The sequence below is a fragment of the Acomys russatus genome, chromosome 1 (genome assembly GCF_903995435.1).
Source record: "Acomys russatus chromosome 1, mAcoRus1.1, whole genome shotgun sequence".
Lineage (NCBI taxonomy): Eukaryota > Metazoa > Chordata > Mammalia > Rodentia > Muridae > Acomys > Acomys russatus.
Window position 1 is genome coordinate 92,044,488 of NC_067137.1, and position 16,926 is coordinate 92,061,413.

At 43.6% G+C, this 16,926-nt stretch overlaps 1 protein-coding gene across 1 annotated transcript in view; it reads left to right on the forward strand.

Annotated features, from left to right (window-relative positions):
• Sipa1l1 (signal induced proliferation associated 1 like 1) overlaps positions 1-16,926 on the forward strand; it is a 300,315-nt gene that overhangs the window by 49,533 nt on the left and 233,856 nt on the right. Inside the window, exon 3 of the mRNA XM_051148660.1 lies at positions 11,583-11,649. The gene's annotated coding sequence lies outside the window, so the exon portion shown is untranslated. The remainder of the gene's footprint in view (positions 1-11,582; positions 11,650-16,926) is intronic.

The window sequence follows — 16,926 nt, forward strand, 5'->3', positions numbered from 1 at the left end:
CTACATTGACAAGGCTCGAAAGGCCCATTTAGAGTGTCGTTGCTCTCTGATCCTCTCCAGTGTGGCTAGATGATGTCTAGTGGTGTAAGACGAATGTGGAGCAGGAAGGTGCAGGCTGAGCGGGATTGCTTTTGTGATCATTCATTGTAAGGTGGGGCAAGGTATTTTCACTATTTTGTGCATGTGTGTGTATGTATGTGTGCGTGTGTGTATACGTGCTGTTATTGTAGGAGATGTCTTTGTCAGTCATTCCCCGCCTTCTCCTCGAGGCTGTCTGTCAGGCAGGGTTTCTCACTGGAGCCTAGAGCTTGCTGGTTGACTGCTGTTGCTGGTCAGTCCTCTGAGGATCTGAACTCTGCTCCTGACACTTGTTCCAGGGCATTCTTCACCTGCTGAGCCATCTTCCTGGCCCTAGTTGAGCAGTTTCTTACATGGACAACAGACCACCCACATCTTAAGTTTGTATCTTTAGCTCCACTGCTGTCCGCACATGGTCAACTAATCTTTCCTAAGTTCTGCTTTTTAGTTCCACAGCCTCAGCCAGCGCTGTCCTTTCCCGCCTGGAGGCACAGCAGCCCTGTGGCTGGTGTTCTTCACTCACTGCCTTTTCTCTCCCAGATTCTGCTTCACAGTGGTGCTGGGGGGTTTTTTGTTTTGTTTGTAAATACAATAGTACATGTGTGCGCGCACACTCATACACATGTGGTTCTGATGTGACAGTCCCTGGTAAGCCGTTTGGTAGTTCCTCATTAGTTGTGGGCCAAACTGAACTCAGCTGGTGGTTAAAAAGCAGCATGGGATGGCTGGCTCCACCTTCCACCGCTGGCACCCACGGTCCACCTCTTCTTGCTCTTCCTGTTGGTTACAGCAAACAAACTATTTCTTTGCTGGTTTGGTTGTTAGTGGTGCTTTGTTGATGTCATTTGCTTAATGTACTTCTCAGATTTTCTTTCGAACAGACATCTTTTTAACCACAAAAGCCACTGTATCATATCTCTTGTGCATTGGCCATCAGCATACCACGAATGGCAGAGTTTACATTGTACTTAAACTTAATTACTTACTGTGTGTATTTGTGGGATGTGTGTGTGTGTGTCTGTGTGTGTGTGTTGTACACATGTGAGAGTGTGGGTGTGTACCCCCATGTACATGCATGCAGAAGCCAGAGGAAGATTCTGGTGTTTTCCTTTATCAATCTCAGCCTTATTTCCTCAATTCAGGATCTCACTGAGCTGAAAGCTCTGTTCCATCAAGGCTAGCTGTCTGCATTACTATCCCTGTTCCACTGAGCTGGAATTACAGCCACACACAGCCCTGCTTCAGACGTAGGTCCCCAGGCTTGCACAGCTGGCATCCTTACCCTACTGAGTTGTCTCCCAACTACTTGTGGATTTAAAATTTTTCATTGCATATGTGTATGTTTAACCACAATTTTAAAATTTAATTTGTTGAAGGTTATTATTTTTCAATTTAGGTATTGTTTGTAAGCTCTGTACTATATACTATATGCACATAAAACTACGTTTTCACACCCACCACTAAGTTCTCTAGCAGTTTGTTCTGAGTTAGTAAGTGTACTCACTTATGCTTCATCAGCTTGATAGGATTACAAGGGTTCCAAGCTTTTTTGATGCTCTGGGTATTTAAAGTGAGCGAGCATTCACATTGTTCATAATCAGCAACAACTCTGAGAGGCGAGCCTTTACAGGCAGTTGCCACTATTGGGACTATGCTGAGCTTGGATGGTCATCTTTGTAATTGGTGATGGTTGATCTCAGAAACGGTGTTGCTATGAGTGTCTGGCCCTTGCCACCTTCAGAGTACTTTGTATGGCTTGATTTTAAAACATGTTTCCATAGTTTATACTCTGTTCACTCAAACTCCACATGCACAGTAGCCTTTTGTGCTTTTATTCTGGTGGGGCCCCCCCCACCCCCACTACCCGAATACACATGCTGGCCATCCAACCCAGAGCCTTGTATATTCCACTCCCTGCACTCCACTGAGCTGTAGCCCCAGGCTCCACTGTGCTGGAAATCTAATGTCCGAATTGCTTTTTCCTCCATTGATCCTTCAGCCTTTGTGTTGTCTTGCATTCTTTTAAGTTTTTGGATGTCCCTACACTTGATCTGGACTTCCCCTCCTTTAACAACTCCTCTGCTAGTATAGAAGCTCTCAGAGGGAAGGTCTGGTTTGGTAGATCTTTGGGGACCCAGGTTTCTTTGCTCATAATCTTATATCTGGTAAATGTTTAGGAAATGTTTGAGCTATAGTAAGTTCTTTAGTAAGTAGACTTCAGCCAGGGTCTAGTGTGTTGGGCTGTTGAGAGTGCAGATGGGTCTCACTGGCCAGGGTTGCACTCACTTTGGAGAAGTTTCTCTCTCTGTCTGACCACTCCCTGCTTCTAGTTGGCCTTGATGCATATGCAAATCCTGCTCTCTCTGTTAGGAGCTTCTGCTTTTCTAGTTTTCATGATGTCATTAACTGGACATTTCTTAGGTTCTAGAGAGAGGAAGAGACAGTTGATTATCTGCTAGTGTTACCCACCCATCTGTTTCCTGTGTATGACAAGGACTTGCACTTACACTGCCTGTTGCCCCTGTGCTCAGAGACACTGCAGAGGCAGGTGGTGGCTCTCAGAAAGGTCATCATTAAGGACTTTCTTCTTCTTCTTTTTTTTTTTTGTATTTCCATAATCATCTTGTACTTATTGCCTTTATTGCTAATGATGATTATTATTAATACTGTATATTTTATTTCCCTGGCCTCTAAATTTTCCCCAATTTTTTTAATTTTTTAATTAAAAATATTTTTTAATTAATTTACTCAGATTATACAACTCAATTGTTATTCCATCACTTGTATGCTCCTGTTCCTCCCTCCCTCCCGCTTTCACCCTATTTCCCTCGCTTTCTAAGAGTGTTTGCTTTAGGTCACGAGCTTGCCATTAATGTGTCTTCTAGTTACCTTAAAACTAAAGGAACTGTTCTTGGCATGAAGGTAATGGCACACGTGTGGTCTTCTAAAAGCCCTTGGCTGTCCCATGTCAGTACTTGTTCTAGCCAGGCTTTACAAGAGGAAGCAGTACCTGTGGCTCCTCCCAGTGCTTCCCATTTGCTCCCTACCCTAAACCTCTGCAGGGCCTGGGCTTCCTTCCCCCAGCTGCTTCTTCCTATAAAAGCCTGCCATTTTGGTCATGCCTCCTCTCGATCCTGCTGCCCGGCTTCTCTCTTAGTCCAGGCCCGTTGTGACTCCCCTCCCCTTCTCTCTTTCTTCTCTTCCTCTCTTATTACTACTCTCATGTTCTCATTTTCAGTCAGCTTAACTATTTTGAGTCTGTTTTCTTAAAAGCAAACAAGTAAAAACATAACTGTAGTTTTCCCCACAGCTGAGGGGGTGTTAGAGGGGTTCAGTGAAATAACAAGCAAAAGGCATTCTTGCGCATAGCACTGGGGACCAGTAGAGATGAGCTGATAGTTTAAGAAACTGTGCTGTGGGGGCTGGAGAGATGGTTCAGCAGTTAGGAGCGCTGGCTGCTCTTCCAAAGGACCTGCCCTGAGTTCAATTCCCAGCACCCACATGGCAGCTCATAACTGTCTGTAACTCCAAGATCTGACACACTGACACAGACATACATGCAGGCAAAATGCCAGTGCACATACAATGAAAATAAGAAGGGCCAGGGTGTTAAGGTGAGATGAGCTTTACTGACCTTGGGCAGTGTTTACAGTGCTACGATTCTTACCTATATCCCCTTGTAAAGTGGAGTTGATACCATTTTCTTGCATTGTCACATTGATTACATGAGGTAGAGAGTATTATGTGTCTGACGTTATACATACTCACATAGTAGCTAGTATTACTACGAGGGAAATTAACTACTTAACAGGTTTAAATTCTTGACTAAATTAACATCAAAATGGAAATTTCTGGATGCAGTAGGTTTGATTTGTGCTCGTTATCATAAAAGGACTTGTGGCAAGCTGGAAGTGTGAGCAGGATCTCTTGTCTACTGTTGCTCCTGCCTCTCCGACTTAGGCTGGGCAGTCACTTTTTTCTTTTCTTTTCTTTTCTTTTCTTTTCTTTTCTCGTCTCGTCTTTCCTTTCCTTCCCTCCTCTTTCCCTCCCTTCCTTTTTTCTTTCTCCTTTTAAAAAATATTTATTTTAGTTAATTATATATATATGTACATATCTGTGTGTGGCTATGTACACATAAGTGCAGGTGGCTGTAGAGTCCAAAAGACAGCCTAGATCTCCAGAGTTAAAGGCTGCTGTGAGCTGCCTGGTGTGGTCTCTGCATCTTTCGTTGCTGCTGAGTGACCTCTCCAGCTCCAGGAGCTGTCCTTCATGTAACACAGGAGAGACATTTGTTTTAGTCTTCCTGTGTAGTGAAGACTGCTGGGTGTAATTAAACAGGGAACTGTGTGCTCTGTTCCTGTCTCATCTACGTGGCTTATAGGTCACTTGCGTCTGTGCCTTAGAAAGTTCCAGGCTCCCATGTGCTCTTCAAATTGTAGTTTTTAGAGGCACCAATCCATATAGTCGCAGGTGTGCCCCAGCATGTATTGATCCGTGCGTGTGTGGAGCTGGAGATGTTTGCTAACATGGAGTCACCCTGCTCCTCGCCACTTCCCGCTCCCCCGTGTTATGCAGAGTGTCATTTCATCAGTGTGGACTTCACCGTCCTGTGGGGACAGTCAGGTTCCTCTTTATGGTCTGTGTGACATTTCTTTTCTCTTACTCTCCTACCTGCTAGCCTTCCCTCATGTGCGCATATCTAGCCTTGTGCATGTGCACGCACCGCCAGCCTTCCCGCATGTGCACGCAGCACTTTGCAGTGAAGAGGCCATGCTTTGGATCCACAGGAAGGTCCGTAGGGCACAAAATGAATGATTTTAGAGCTCTGGCCATATTGCTGTTTTAGAGACTGACATTCAGGATTATCACTACAGCCTTGTGACATTGTCTAAGCTTTCCTTTGAGGGACCTGTTTTTAAAAAAGCATTAAACACACAAATACAAAACTATGATCAAGAGCAGAAAAAAAGAGGTTGGGGATTTAGCTCAGTGGTAGAGAGCGCTTGCCTAGCAAGCACAAGGCCCTGGGTTCGGTCCTCAGCTCTGGGAAAAAAAAAAAAAAAGACAAAATAAGAACAGAAAAAAAGCAACCTACATTTTAACTGAAACAATATTGGCTGTCTAGAAGGTATTGAAAGAAATAAAAAACATAATTCTTTTTTAGGCTGATCACAGGCAGAAAGTTTTCTAATTTTACTTGAAGTTCAGTTTCCCCCTAAGTTTTGGTAAAGAGCCTGCGTAGCCTCCCTGTGTTCTTGCTGAGCGGTGCCCTCCATCTCGTCACCCGTGACTACTGCTCCTCATAGCTGCTTCGATTACGTGTAGTATTGAAGGGGCTCCTATGTAAATTTTGTCATTTGATTTTGACAATATTCTTGGATGTGAAGGAGATTTTCTGCGTCTTACTGAGGACTTTCACAGTGCCACTGACTAGCTAGGAGTTGAATGGCAGCGCTCTCCAGCTCCTCAGTTCTTGTTCTGTGTCGTGCCATGGAGTGTGATTTCCCGTGCTGGCCTGGAAATAATTTAGATTCTTGGTATTGTCAGAGTTTTATTACAGGTACAGAGGTTGTAGAGTGTGATAGAATTTTCTAGAAAGGTTTTGCCCATTGCTCTTGTAGATGCAGAAAATCGATCTACAGTGATGTGCCTCTGCTTTGTCTCCTTAACTTCAGGAGGAATTTGTGAACACACTCTTGTCCATACCCTAAGGACGTTTCTAGAAGTGGCTTAGAAGCACAGAGGACTTGCTCACAGAAGCTAGCTGGTCCAGAATCATGGCAGTGTTCCTCCTATCCAGGAGGACATGACCAGTGAGCTGAGGCTGTGCACTGTGGCATCTTCCTGTGTCCCTCTGGAGATGACTATAATCCTGAACTGTAGGCTTACGCTTCCCTAACTCTTAAAGCGAGTGCACCCTTGAAGAATATATTTTGGGTGTGGACCATTTAAACTCCGAAAAATTAGTATCACTGTATATGTAGTAAGCATATGAATGAGGCCACAGCCAGGCAGATGCTCTTTTTTCTTTCTTCTCTAAGGGGTGTGGAGTACCTTCTCCCCCTTCCCCCACCTAAAGCAGGTTGTCTTGCTGGGCTGCCCTCTTACTGACCCTTCAGTTAGAGAAGGAGACTTTACCCCTCACTACATCGCGGATAATAGAGGTGGCACTGCCTGGCACATGGTAGAGAAATGAATTAAGTAAATATATTTTGGTCAGAGAGAGCCAGTTGTTCCACTCATAGGGAGGGGGCGATGGGCAGTTGGCTGGTGAACCTGAGGTGTTGGATTAGAACTCAAGGTATAGGCAGGAACTCATGGTTTTCAGTGGCAAAGAAGAAGAAAAAAGGAAACAGAGATAACTGTGTGTGCATGTATGTGTATGGGTCTTTTCCCTTGAAGGCTTGGAGATGCCACTGATCCTTCTGCAGAAAGCACATAGCATCCCTACATCTTGGCCTCTTTTTCTTTTTCTTCTTCTTCTTCTTTTTTTTTTTTTCTGAGACAGTAGCCCTGGTTGTCCTGGTCTTACTTTGTAGACCAGGCTGGCCTCAAACTCACAGAGATCCTCCTGCCTCTGCCTTCCGAGTGCTGGGACTAAAGGTATTAAAACCTGATTTCTTGGCTTCTAACTGCCATTTTTTCACTAAAATGGTAGGCATTTTTGGACTATCAGTACTGAAAGTTTATTTAGAAATAACATACCTATGGAGTCTTATGTTTTAAAATGATTTATTTTTATTTTATGTGTATGTGAGTGTCTGCATATATGTATGTGCACCACACGGGTGCTGGATATTTACAGAGGCTAGAAGAAGGCATCAGATGCTTTGACACTAGAGCCACTGTGTAGATGTGGAAACAAACTCAGGTCCTTTTAAGAGCAGCAAGTGCCATCTCTCCAGCCTCCTGCATGATCTTAAAGTGTCATGGAAGGAAAGTAACTTTTCTGTTTGAGGTCTGACAGATACCACCCTAGTTGAAGTATGCATTCACGTTGCCATAGGCACTGTAAGAAGTTGTGGTCCACCCGACAGGGTGCAGTTTGAGGAACTCTTATATAGATGTATTCCTCCTGTGGAAAATGCACATGAACCTAACAGAAGGGACCACCAGACAAACACACACCAAAGAAACATTACACAAACTGGCCAGGATCTTCTTGATTGCCACAACAAGGGGCAAGGAAAAGGAGGAATTGTAAGCACAGTGCATGGTTCTGCATTGGCTCCATTTGCTACAATAGACATGATTAGGACATTCAAGGAAGACAAACATTGTCTCTGAAATAGATCACATCTTTATGTCAGCGCTGCATTCTGTTTGGAGAATCACACTGTAACACTTACAGGAGGATGATGCTCTTGATTGTATGAAGTACTCATTAACCCTTGTAGGTGCTGACTTCTCTTATGGTCAGGGAAAAAGGCGATTCTCCTGTTGCTGCATCTTCTTGTAGGTTTATCTGAATTTATTGAGTAAAGCAAGGCAAAGCCCTTCAGTTGTTTGAATAGCTCAGAATTACTAGTTTTTCACACACACCATTTACAAAGGTTGATAGCCTTTGTGGGCAGCTGCCCTGTCATACTGGCTTCCTTTCTGGTCTTGGTGTGTCTTTGGGTATGCAGGCTTGTCAGTAATTACTGCTGTCTCATTTGTGCATTCGTTTATGCTCATGGTTTTCTTCTTCACCCATGTCTTGCCTTTGTGGAAACTGCTTCTTTGAATGGAAAGTGCGGTTTACAGAAATGACGTTGTCACAATGTAGACAGAGATTCTATATTCTAACTTATTGTGTGTGTGCTGTTTTCTCCTGTTTATTGATGGGCTGTTAAAGCCATTTCTGTTTCTACCGCACAGCATCTACTTTAATTCTGAGCATGTCCCAGGTTTTGAGTTTACTTTTAAAAACATTTATTTTTAATTGTGTGTTCATGTGTGGGTATGTGCATGTGAGTACAGGTGCCCACAGAGACTGGAGGTGCCAGATCTCCTGGAGCTAAAGTTACAGGCCTTGATGAGTCTGATGTGCTTGGAATCAAACTGGGAACTGGTTTCCAGCCTGGGAGTATTTTTAAGTGTTGGCCAGTTGGTAGCTTGTCTAAAGACTGTGGACTTTCCAGGAAGGATGTGACTAGTAGAATGGACGTGCTGGGGTAGCTAACTCAAGAACATGCCTTTGTTTTGAATGGTTAGTCCCCAAAGCTTTAGGATTGAACATTTTGGGAAGTGTTCTTGGTGTAGAGATTTGTGTGTTAGGTGGTATGGGGGACATGGCAACAAGGCACCCACTGAGAATCCACCCTCCTCCAGCGGGCAGAAAAACCTCACTGAAAACACTGACCCACCCCGAGATCCCTCCTTCTGATGGTGAGACTGAAGCCTGTCACAGGTCCTGTTTTCCTTGGGTAGGCTGGAAGACAAGCTTCTCTGTGGCAGTGAGACTGACTGACTTTCATATTTCTCCGAGTGATCAAGGAAAAGCTGTTTTAACAACCCAGAGTACTCAGCACATTGTACTTAGTGACGCCCACACACACACAGGCTTGTCTTCTGCTATTTCCCCCCTTGCTGCTTTTACAGTGTAGGTGGCCTTCTCCGGATTGCTTTTGACAGGATATTGAACAACCTTTCATTTTTGGAACAGAATATATTTCACTGCTGAGAGTGGAAAAAACAAACAACAAAAAGAAGTGTTTATATTTGAAATTTTATTATGAGTTTGATTTAAAGTCCAGGAAAATTGGGGGAGGGTCAGAGTTACATTGCAAATTATGCAGTACAGTTCCTGAGTCTCCCTGGTAACTGCTGTCTCTCCGCCTTCAGGCTTTCTTTTCATGATCCTTTTGAGTTGTTACTCCTTGATCAGGAAATAGGCTTTGACCTGTCTCAGTTTTTTTGGGCCTTCCTATTGTCTTATTTGAGCAGTGGAGGCGTGGTGGGTGGACCTTGCCCCTTGACTGTAGGACTTGTGCTGGCCCTACCCATGTCATCCTGCCTTTAGGGTTCCACACTCCTTAGACACACTTGTGGAGGGGCTGGCTTACCCTTGTCCTGAGGTGCGTGTGGGAGCTCCACCTCCTACTGCAGGTTTTGCTGGGAGCCCCAGACTTCCTGTCCCTTGGGTTGTGAGCACCTCTCTCCACTCAGCTCTGCCTGGTGCCTGGGCCCATTGGCTGTGTAGGTTATAGTGGTTGAGTGTGACTTGGGCAGTTCACACTCATCACTAAGGAGTCTGAAACAGAGTACCAGTCGTTAGTCAGACTAGGTCTGGTTTGCTTCACCTGGGAGCCTTGTTCAGTCTGAAAGGAGCATTTCTGTTGGAATCTGGGTGTTCCTACATCACATCCTTTTCAAACTGGCATGTTTGTTCGTGTACCAAGTGCTTTACCAGTACTAGTCAGCTGCCAGGTATGCCCTGTTTATGCAATTAGCTAGTTATAGCCCAATTCATTAAGACTAACAAAACAGAGCCTCTGATTTGAGTGTTAATGGCTATCTTTCCTCATTCTGTGGGTGTATTCTATACCATAGAGGCCAACCTTGTGTAAACATCATGTCTGCTCTCTGAGCTGTGTGACTCAGAATCTCCTCGCTGGTTCTTTCCCTCACAGGTTGTGTCTAGAATTGTCTGTACCTTTTAGCTGTTGCAGTGCAGGAAAGGCTGTTGCAGCTCCCTTTCCACCTCACTTCTGCTGAGTTACATAACAACATGGTACTTGAACATATAGTCCCTGGGTAAATCCTGTTTTGAATGTGAAATTTAAAAAAGTCTTAAAGTGTTTTATGCTTGCTGAATGAAGGATGGGACTCGTGCTGTCTAGGGTGACAGGCTGGACAGAGGAAACTCTTCTCTCACCAGGAACTGGGGTTACGTGATTGAGAGCCCTCTTTGGTTATCATTACTGGCTTTAGGCTTCATTCTATGTCACTGGGAAAGGGGTTGAAGTAGGGTTAGCCTCAGCAAATGTGGAGAAAAATCCTTTCTTGGGAAACTCTTATGAACATAGCTTGATTAAAAGATTTTTGGAAATTGAAATGTATTCCAAATCACTAGGGACCATGCGTGGGTGCACACCTTGATTCCCAGCACTCAGAGACAGAGGCAGATGCAGGCAGATTTGGTTAAGTTCCAGGCCATCCTGCCCTGCTTACTGAGAGCTGTGCTAGTCAGGACTGCAGAGTCAGACCCTGTCTCAAAAACAGCCAAAGCAAAGCAGCCCAAACCGTACAACCCCTTTCTTGTAGTTACTGTTATTGAGCACAAGTCTGTGTTTTTCTTTGAAGCATAATATATAGAAATGTAAGATGCTTTATGGCTATGTTTGGGAGCTTATTATCTGTCTCGAATGAGCAATATTTGGAGTTGTAGAATTTGGAGGCTAGAGAGATGGCTCAGTGGTTAAGAGCACTGTCTGTTTTTCTAGAAGACCCAGGTTTAATTCCCAGCACCCACATGGCAGCTCACAATTGTCTGTAACTCCAGTTCCAGGGGTTCAGTGCCCTCTTCTGGATTCTGCAGGCACCAGGCACTCATGATGACAGATGTACAAGTAAACAAAATACTCACACAACATAAAAAACAAATATAAATTGTAGAATAACTTAGTGTGTATATTGTTAGTGTGTGTATCTGTGTATGCGTACATGAGTGTCAACTTGGTGACATTCCTCAGGGCTGTCTACCCTGTTTTTGAGATGAAGTTTCAATGGGGCCTATGGCTGGACTAGTCTGGCTTGCCAGTGTGCCCATCCACCAGTCTCCCCTCTCTTACTTAGTTCTGGAAGCATGAGCGTACGCCACCAAGCCTGGCTTTTATGTGGGTGCTGGAGAGTGAAGTTGGATCTTAACACTGAGCTGAGTTGTCTCCTCAGCTCCCAGAATCGTAGAAATTCTAAATTCCACAAGCTAAAAACGTCTGTTGCTTTGGAAGAAGGTTTCTCCGCCTCATCTTTGTTTCTCCTTTGGGCTAGGTGATTGATTCTTTGACTTGAGGGCTACTAGCATCCCTTGTTTGGACCTTTAGATGACAGTAGCATGTCCCTTTCTTTAGTTGTGACAACTGGTAATATCTCTAGATTGCAGGGTGATCCACAGGGCGTGGGATTGCACCCTGCTGAGAATCACTTTCAGAAGTGTATGTGTGTGTGTCTGTGTCTGTGTGTGTCTGTGTGTGAGTGTGTGTCTCTGTGTGTGTGTGTGTGTGTATGTGTGTGTGTGTCTGTGTGTGTGTGTGTGTGTGTGAGGTGGTTGCCTGGAATGTGGCCCTGGAATATCAATATGTCTGTCTAAATCAGGTTTCAGAGTCAGTTCTTTGTGCAAGAGTGACTGTTGATTAGCCCAAGCTTAAATGTGTGGAGCTTCACCTAAAGATTAAAACTAAAGGAGGCTTTAAATTACGATTTTATTAATGATAGTTTTTGGCCTTTTACTTAACTGTGAAGTACAGTTGCATATTTAAATTGAAAATATCATACTAAAGTTCATAATTATTTTAATCTAGGTTTTGAGAGATTGCCACAAATTGGACTTACAAGCAAGATTTACTGCAAACTTTGAGATGGAATAAGGTGAGTGGATGCATCACCAGGTCATGTTGGGGGAAAAGAGTGTCACTTAGACTCTGGTGTAGAAGGCTGCTACCCAAAGCAGTTTTTGACTTGCCCAATGTGAGCTTTGTGTTTTTTCTTGTTGGATTTCCCCCTTTGCCGTTTTTCTGTTGATGGGTGGGAATGGAAAAGCAGCCAGTGTGAGAAGCCTGCACAATTCTAGTCACTGGCTGACTGAGCAGCTCTCTCTGTTCCCACAGTTGTTAGGGTCAGAGCTTGGCAGCCCTAACAGAGCAGGCTAAACCTCTGTCCTCCATAGGTCACCTAAGCAGGTAGTGGTAGTGAGAAACAGAAATAGGAGACTTAGTCAGTGTGGCCACAGTGGGAAGAGGAACAGAGAAAGCCATCCAGTGGCCCCTACACGCTGCCCCAGTCTGTCTCCAATGGACTTTGTTAGTGTTAGGGCATAAGGTTTTCATAAGTCAAGGTGTGGGCCTGCTTATCACTGGCTCCAGTTTCTCCTGCAAGGTGGTCTGTGAGAACAGCGTGGGGCAGACTCCTCCTGTGCCTGGCCCAGGGCCTAGCCAGCCCTTCCTTATTTATAGGACAAGACTTTTGGGGACCGACTTTTGTGGCAGTAGTCTAACAGCGAAGGTGCAGGGGCCTCTCCTTAGAGAGGTGCCTTGGCTCTGGCAGGATGGTTGCTCTGACACTTTAAATAGTTGAAGCTTTTCCTGATTACTTAGGCTGCTTGGGTTTTCTGTTACATACTTCTGCTTCTGTTCCAGGATAAATATGTTAAGACAGTCTTCTCCGTTTTTCTTAAGTTTGATGTGTTTCTGTTTCAGCTTTGTTTTGAGTAAGGATCTTTCTATTGACTTCTCATTGTGCAGTTTGAAGCACTAAGCTTATGGGTAAGGAGATGGCTGGATCCCTCGTCTGTTCCCTTCCTGACTTGCGTGCTGCTGTTGATCTTGGAGTAGTTTTTTATTTTAAAATATGCACCCATAGTGCCAGAGATTTATCAAGTAAGAAAGAAACTCCTAGCCTTGTAATCAATGACCTCTATTTATAACCGTAGCCTGGAATATTTTTGATTTCTTGGTTTCCTAATGTATCAAACTCTTGTTTCTTTTTATAGTGTTCAAAATACATTTAATAGGTCTGGTTTTTCCTGCCATAAGTATGAGTGCTTTAGTTTTTTTTTTTTTTTTTTTTGTTTTCCTCCCTCAGTTGTAAATAAGATGCTTTTTATTTCTTTATATATATTATATTTTATTGCTTATAGTTTTATCACTAGTAAGAATATTGTTGGCTGGCAGTGGTTGTGCACACCTTTAATCCCAGCACTTGGAAGGCAGAGGCAGGTGGATCTCTGAATTCAAGGTCAGCCTGGTTTGTAGAGCGAGTTCCATGATAGCCAGGATTACACAGAGAAATCCTGTCTTGACAAACAAACAAAAATATTGCCAAAAGGATGTAGTTTTGTGGCTTGTATAAATGCATATATGGCACTATGGTTTTATTTTGAGTGGAATAAAATTCTCAAATGTTGGAATTAAAAATATTATGGAAACTTTTGCTACTGGTTACCTAAAGACCACAGAATCCCATTGTAAGTAAGTTAGGGGGTATTAGAATTGTTTAAAAGAATGTATGTGTTTAGTATAATCTTAAAATTGAGATTTAGGGATGGTGTAGCTTAACTCATCAAATGATGCATGTATGGGTACCACATGCACACGTTTGGGTTGTGCTGTTGGATTTGGAAGATCTACAAAGTCATGCCACATGTCTGGTGATGTAAAGATTGCTAGGATGCTCTGCAGAATACCTGAAAAGCGTGCTGGAGCCCTCATGGGGACTTAGCTGATTTTGTGGGTCCCCTGGAGAAGAGAGATAGTTAATTTTAGGATTAGTGTAAAGATGTTTTTTTAGGTTAGTTGAATAAACCATTACACCTGCTCCTCAGTAGAGACTCAGATTTAGCACAAGCTTATTCTTTTTTTTTTTCCCCCTAAAGATTTCTTTATTTATTATGTATACAGTGTTCTGTCTGCATGTACAGAGGGCGCTAGATCTTATTACAGATGGTTGAGAGCCACCATGTGGGTGCTGGGAATTGAACTCAGGACCTTTGTAAGAGCAGCCAGTGCTCTTAACCTCTGAGCCATCTCTCCAGCCCAGCACAAGCTTATTCTAATACTTCCATAAACATTCCAGACCCTTGAGCTAGAAAGAGGATGCTGTGTTGATTAAAAGCAGCCTAACCTGGAGTAAAAGAGGCATTCTCTCCATGCCCCAGTGCTGCAGTAGAGTAACTCTCCAGCCGGCCTTGGCTTTGCATCTGATTGTTTGGTTCTGTTACTTTGTACTTAACCTTGATCTCAGATGGATGCTGAGACAAAGACCTCGAGAATTTTCCTATCTGCTGCTTTGTTACAAGAATTACCTAAGGAGTCAGCTCTTTGGGTGACTGGGTCCAGGAGGCAGCCAAGGTTATCAGAGCGTCTTTCCTCTGTTCAGAGCTTATGGCTTCCCAGAGTCCCTGAGTAATGTGAGCACCAGTTTCAAAGCAGCTTCCTATGTCTGAGTTTCCTTGAATTTCAGGTGAGAAACTGGGGCATGATTAGCTCAAAGTGTTTTAAGGCACTCTAGGATGCTCTTCCTAGACTCATATTTAATAGAGATGGATTCTAAGAAGGCTTTAGAGTTCTGAACATTTTAGACATTTGAAAAGCCATTCTTTGGGTTTTTATTATTATTATCATTATTATTATTATTATTATTATTATATTTTTATTAGCAGCACATCTGAGAAACTCTCTTTTTTTCAAAAACAGCCTCTGTGGAGCCACAGGAGTTGCGGAATGAGAGGCAGGTAGGGCTCCATGGTGGCGCTTGCAGCTGTAATACTGAAGGGAAAGGAAAACCAGAGCAAGCTGCTCCACATCTGTGGACATCAGGGTTCTGTGCAGCCAGTCTGAGACTCTCTGAGATAAATGGAATCTGTCTGGAATATACCAGGGCTTTCTCTGTCTTCTTTCAGATAGTGCCAAGTGACTACATTGCATTATGTTGTGGTAGGCACTTATGGCTCTCTAGAGATGCTTAAAATCATAGCTTTTATGCAGATGTCATTTTATTATCTTTATCTTATTATTATTATTTTGAGACATGTTTTCACTCAGCTAAGTAGCCCAGACTGGTCTTGAACTCACTGCAAGCCTTCTGCCTTAGTCTCCTGAGTCCTGGAGTTACAGACATGAGCCAACACATCTGAGCTGCATTTCATCTTTTGTTTTTGTTTTAAAGATTTATTTATTTAATGTGTATACAGTGTTCTGCCTGCACATAAACCTACAGTCCAGAAGAGGGCATCAGATCACATTATAGATGGTTGTGGGCCACCATGTAGTTGCTGGGAATTGAACTCAGTACCTCTGGAGGAACAGTCAGTGCTCTTAACCTCTGCACCATCTCTCCGGCCCACATTCCATCTTTTGTATGTAAGGACTTGAGCACATGGGTCTTGGAATCTGGGGAGCCCTGCAATCAGCCATTCCCCAGGTCCTTGAGATCCTCTGATTTTCACCTTGATCTTAGTCACTTTTCTATTTTGTGATGAGGCACCATGACCAAGGCAACTTATAAAAGAAAAGGCTTATTAGGACTTAAGAGTTTCAGGGGTGTAGCGTTCATGACTGTCACAGCAGGAGCATGGCAACAGGCAGGCATGGCCCTAGAGAAGCAGTTGAGAGCTTGCATCTTCAGATGACAGCCACAAGGCTGAGAATGGTGAGGGCTTTGAAACCTTGAAGCCCACCCTGGGCAGAGGCCACACCCCTAAGCCCTGCTGGTGCCATTCTCATTCAGAGCACCAAGCATACCCTTTTTTTAAGGTTCATCCTTTTTTCTCCCAAGTACTTTCCTGCCATTGAAGGATGTATTTCCTGCCTTTCCTCAGGCATTCTGAGCATCCCTTCGTAAGGTAAACTCCTAGTTACCAAACATGCCTAGGACAGCTTTAGCAGAGCCTTGTGTCTAGTGAGAGCTGGAAAGCCCGGAGCCTTGTCCTTTGGACTGAGTAGCTTAGTTTAATAATTAGAACTTCTGGGCACCTGGTGGCTTTTCTTAGCACCAACATTGGAGGATGCTAGCCTGGTCTGTCTGCTAGGTCTAGGTAGGGCAGTGGTTCTCAGCCTGTGGGTTGTGACCTTTTGGGGGTTGTTGAATGACCCTTTCACAGGGGTTACTTATCAGATATTCTGCATATCAGATATTTACCTTACCATTCATAACAGTAGCAAAATTACAGTTATGAAGTAGCAAGAAAATAATTATGTGATTGGGTCACACAACATGAGGAACTGTATTAATGGCTGTAGCATCAGGAAGACTGAGGACCAGTGAGGTAGAGCATGTCTCATCACTGATGGAACACTCTCTGGGAACCTGACTTGGCCTCCAGGTATATTCCTCTCCTCTGAGTGTGGCTTGTCCAGGGCAGGGCTAGCTGCAGTAGTGCCCTGTCTCTAGTGGGCCTGATGTGGGCTACCAAACCTTGTGTTGTGTATATACTTTCATGGGTGGGTACATTAGGAAATACATCATTCCTCTACTATTAAAATTATTAAAAATTGCACTCAGGAGGCACAGGCAGGTGGATCTCTGTGTGTTTGAGGCCAGCCTAGTCTACAAAGCCAGTCCAGGACAGCCAAGACTACAAGAGAAACCCTGTCTTGAAAAACCAAAACCAATATATATCAGCGTTGTTTGTGTATATAAACATTGAATTAAGTGAGCGTACCTTTAAAAGCATTTCTCATATATTCTTTACAAGTACTCAGCTAGAAGCATAAAATGTGTGGTGTTTGATGACTAAATTCTGTGCTTTACATATGAAAACTTTCTCATACTTTCCCAGGTGTTTATCTTTTGCTTTGCATTGTCCCTTCCTTTTGTGGACAGTCAGGTTTTGTATTTGTAGGTAAGTGAAGTATTGTTTAAGTACCCGTTATTTCACTTTACTTATTTGTATCCCGGCCATCTGCTTCTAGTGAGAGGGTGGTCAGGGAAATTGACAATCTCTCCTTCTGTCTTGCCCTGAAAACCCAATTAGAAAGGATAACAGTGGTCATATTTTCGCCAGAGCGCATTTATTAGGCCTTGTCCTTACTGAGGGGTGTTTAGAATAGCAAAAGACAAGCGGAGGTATAGGCTCAATTTTCTTAACAAATATATTTTATTACAAACGTATTAACCGAGAGTACCTCACTTAAAACCGGACTAACCTCT